This window comes from Felis catus, chromosome B2 (assembly GCF_018350175.1).
Source record: "Felis catus isolate Fca126 chromosome B2, F.catus_Fca126_mat1.0, whole genome shotgun sequence".
NCBI lineage: Eukaryota > Metazoa > Chordata > Mammalia > Carnivora > Felidae > Felis > Felis catus.
Window position 1 is genome coordinate 75,882,488 of NC_058372.1, and position 5,124 is coordinate 75,887,611.

The window sequence follows — 5,124 nt, forward strand, 5'->3', positions numbered from 1 at the left end:
CTTTCTAAACATTTTCTTAAATATTCCTCATAACAGCCCCATGTAGCAAGTAAGAAAACTGATATTCGGAAAGGTTCCCATGATGTCAGAGCTAGGAAGGGCAGAGCTAAGATTCAAACATAGGTCTGCCTCACTTCAAAGTCAATGGGAAATTCTTGGAAGTTTATTTTATTGCTTCACTTCCTTACCTTTAAAATGTGTATGGAAATGGGTAAGAGGAGCAGTGAAAGATGAGAGGCAGGAGTTTAATATGTTAATTTTCTTGACAAGATTGTCCTGACTGAGACTTTTATAAAATACAGAGAAAGGTCAAATGTGGGCTTGTGAGTGTGTGTATAGTTTCCACACTCACAAACTGCAAAAACCCTTCAGGAAAAGGCTGAAATGCATCTAGAGGAAACAGTATTTAATAGTTTTTGACCCACTCTCTGGAAACTACACAGCTATATTATGATCTAAACAAGGGAAGAGGGGAAGTGCTGCTAAGAAGAGAGGATAAAACTGAATTTGCCCCCTGTTTATATAAGAAGTTTTAAATCTGTGATTTCAAGATTGCTAAAGTACTGTTTTTATAAAAAAAAAAAATTTTTTTTGCATCACATGAGATCTTATGTCTTTTCCCCATGCCAGTGATCTCCGCCCTTTGGAAGTGACACATATTTTTCTTTTGAAAGCTCTGGAGATTGCAAGCAACAACCATCACATCCCCTTTCACATCACAGCCACACTTTCAGCAGCAGGGGAGACTGGCTGTCCATGTAGAAGCCATTCTTTGTCTGTCCAGACCTGAGACACTAGGTCCAGCTCCAGAAGAATGACTTTTGCATTTATCCCATGTGATGTAAATGGTCCTACTTGAATAGGTAAAGACAGCATTTTTCGCAGAGCATTTCTTGTAAGGACGCTGACTTTTCTCTAAGGAGCATGAAGAAGGTGGTGTAACATAGTGGTTGAGGGTGGAGCCACCTTCACTCAACCATGTGAGTTCATCCACCAACCCCAGCACTTGCTAACTGTGGTGACTGAGATGAGTCATTCAACCTCCCTGGGGGTTCTTATTTATAAAATAAAGATAACAATTAAAGAATTGTTGTGAGGATTAAATAGAATATTGCCTACAAAGCATTTAAACCAGTACCTGACCCTCAATAAATGTTTCCTATCATTAATATTGATAAAGAAATCAAGGCATATCTATTTTTCCTTTCTAATACTTTCCTTTTTATTTCCCCAAAGTTGTTTTTCTACTCTATAATCATCATCCCCTAATTCCCCATTTACCTTCACATCCTGGATGCATATATTTGAGTCTCATGATTTTTCTCTATTAATCTTGGTCCCAAATTAAAAACAAATATTAATCCATACCAAAACAAATCATGGATTATATCACAATTTTTAAATCCAAGTCAGAGCCGATATGTCTTTCTTTTCTCCTTTTCCTTCTTCTTCCTTCTCCTCCTCCTTCTTCCTTTCTCCTCCTCCTCCCCCACATCCTGTTTCTCCTTCCTCCCCCTCCTCCACCATTACTACCTCTCCTCCCTCCTCTTCCTCCCCTTTTGTTTCTTCTTCCCTTCTTCCTCTTCTTCCCTTCTTGTTGTTGTTCTTCTTCTCCTCCTTAAAAATCACATCACATTCCTCTTCTAAATTTGTACATTTTTAAAGTTTTTGGACATATTAAAGTTAAGATTATTTAAGGTGAATTGTCAACTGACACCTTATACAAAACCTTTGTTGTCTTTTTTCCTCCAATTCCACACCATATTCCAGAGTCTGGCAGTACTCTAATAAAGGAGATGATACTGTGAATCACAACTGCCTACCTAGTGATGGATGGGTAGGTTGTGGGCAACTCACTATAGAGTTTACTTTTCCAAGTTTGAAATGTTCAAAGTAGACATGTGTTAAGTCATCCATCAGAAATGGGGAACACAATGACAGAAATAACCAGATGCCCTGTAACAAGATGCCATTGGGTAAACTTGGAAAAATTAAATAACAACACTTTTCTCTCCTGGTGTAATAAAATACTGCTTGTGATCTGAAGTTTTACTCACATTTGTGTATGACCATTACTTCCCAAAAGACCCTAAAAAATCCTAGGAAGCATAATATTCTCAATGTTCACAAAAGACCTTAATGCTATCCTAGTTATTTTTAAGGCACTTATAAAAGAAAGGAAAAAGGATTGTTTGGTAAGTCCAAAAATAGATATTTGAAATAAGAATAGTTCTTAGTTGCCATGTGAACAGTAATGTTTTCTTGCATATGGTATTGCCTGGTGGGTTTGTGGTAAAAATATTTTTCCAATACATAACTTTATATTAACACATACTGTTGGGCAATGAGGAGAGTGACCAGAGGAACCCAACATGATGAAATTATAACACACAAGGACAAATATAAAATTTAACAATAATCAAAGTGAAAAAATAATTTTTCTCTTAAAAATGACAAAGTTGCTACAAATATACTTTTTGAAATTTAATAGTAATTATCCCATCACTAATATTTGTTGGATTAGAAATGCTTGTGAAAGTTCTTTCTCAAAATGAGGTCATGATGGTGGTTAGCAATTAGTAGTAGGAGCTGAGCTGCCTGCTATCCACACAACACTCCACTAGGGTCCTTTAAGAACTTATGATGCTCTCCATTTTTGGAATTTACCTATAGTGAAATGAACACCTAAGATTCCTGAACTTACAGGAAGATCCAATTGACCCTTGGGGTAGGAAGAGTGGCTGAGTCCCCAGTGTGTGGGGTTAAGTAAGAATACACATTTTGTTTCTTCTAGTTTTGGAAAGAAAGCTTCGCTCTTTAACCTTCCCATTGCAAACCTTCTACAAATTGAAAGCCTGTCTTCTCAGAAGCCTTGTGTTGTTTTTGACTAGAATGCTCTACCCCTGCCTCCACTTCTCTTTGGCTATTGTTTGACTACTTATTCACTCATTCAGTTTGCTGTCCTCTTTCTCAGCACTTACTCCTGAAATCAACATGGAGCAGTGGTTCAGATTCCATCTCTGTTCCAACCTTGGGATAGTCAATGACTCTATGACTAAAACCCCTATTTCCTCAGCAATTAAAAGGGGATAAAAATAGTTGCCATAGAATAATATTATGAGAATTAAATGAAATCAGACATGTTAAGAACTTGATACACTGCCTGGCACAATATACGTTTTCAATAAATGTTCACTGTTAATAGTTCTACTACATGCCATGTTCTATCCTGCAAAGTCAACTTCGTGTACTGACTCCACCATGAAGCCTTTCCCATTAAGGCAGCCTTCACAGATCTTCTTCCCAAATCCCAAGCACTTAGTTTTAATCACACAGGACAACAGTAATGATGATGAAGCAAAGATATAATCCTATACTGCCTTGTGGTTTAGCATTTTTCTCCTCAACTAGAAAGAGAAGGATCTTGAGGGCAAACACCAATTTTCAGTATTTATTCATCTTTAATTTTAAAACATGTTCTGTGCACATTAACATGTCCCTGGGACAGTAAAGGGTGATGCAGGGTGTATGCAAGTTACCTGCTACTGGGAGCACTCAGTCTAATAAGGATTTAAGACAAGTACACAAAGACCAACAGGATAAGGCAGTATAAAGAAACAAAAAGTAGCTAGGTATTCCAAAGAGAAAGAAGTCAATTCTGGGCTGATTAAGAAAAGCTCGAAGGAAGAGAAAGCTTCTCTCTCTTTAAGCTATATGAGGGAGGATGGGCAGGGGGCAAGTTGGAAGGTTTGATGTAGGCAGCATGGGGTAGGGAAGAACTCCAGGCACTGAAGGAGACAACATGGGCTTGGTGAAGTGGGAGCTGACTAATTTGCCTGGAGCCAACTACCCTGAGGGGAAACAGTAAGAGAGGTGAATGGAAGAAAGACGAGGACTGAGGCAGCCAAAAATAAAACATATATGTGGGCCTAATGTAAATCATGAGAGACCCCTGGAAAAAGATCTACAGAAGTCTTTCCATGACTGCCATTTTTATTGTAAGTAGCATAGCGAAACTAGCAGTCGACAAAGTTTCAACATATTATATGTGTCCCAGCATATCCATGTCTCCTCGCCTGTGTCTTTCACTGAGTTTGTGATACAACCCCAGCCCTTTCCATTAAAAGCCACTTTCTCAAATCTGCCCTTGATAGTATAGAATAAATTAATTCTACAAAGTGTAAGACATCCATGTCACCATGATGGTATACTTAAGGTAGGAAGACAGAATATACCACACATACTGGTTTATCAGATACCTAAAATATTTAGACATATGGTATATGGACCTATATTTGTAGTCTTGCTGGAGCTTTAGGAATATTGGGAACAGGCTTAGCACTGCAGACATGTTTCCAAGTGCTGATCCCAAAATAAAGGTTACCTGCCCTTTGCTTCAGTTTGATGTTCCCTACTCACTTCCCATCAGGCTGGCCACTGTGTTTTAGCAGTCAAAGGAGTGCACAGCTTCATAGTGGCTGGTCACATTGGGTTGGAGAAGAATGTATTTTTTATTCTTCTATCAGCACAATATATACTGGGACTTCAATAACCAAAACTGAGTTGCAATTGTAACAGTCAAGTTGGTCCCACTGAGCATCCCTGCCATAATGGTTTTCTAGCCAAAGTTGGCATTGCTGATGCCTGTAACAGGGTAGAAAGAGAAGGAGATGTTTCTGTGAGTCTTTTATCTACATATTTGCTTTTTCCAGTATGTCCTGCCTTACCACATACCTTTATTTTTATAGGAAAAGAATTATGTTGAAGCCATGAGTTTTATTGTAACCAATAAATGACGTTTCTGGGATATCTCCTAGACAGTTAAAATGTACGTTTAAGAATGTTGGTTCTTGGAAAATACTCAGATGGATTTGGCAGCTTAATGTCTGAAAAATGGCATCTAAATAATGAAATAACTACCTCCTGTTCCTCACTACAAGACAGCCAGTTTTATGGGTTAAAGAGAGAGAGAGAGAGAGAGAGAGAGAGAAAGCACAGTTCCACCACAGGGCAGGAAATGAAGAGTAGCTTTATAACTGAAATGATGTGGGGAATTCTTTATGTTGGCAACATGTAATTTCCCAAAATAGAAGCTGGCCAGAGCCAGTTTAACTATTTGGGAAT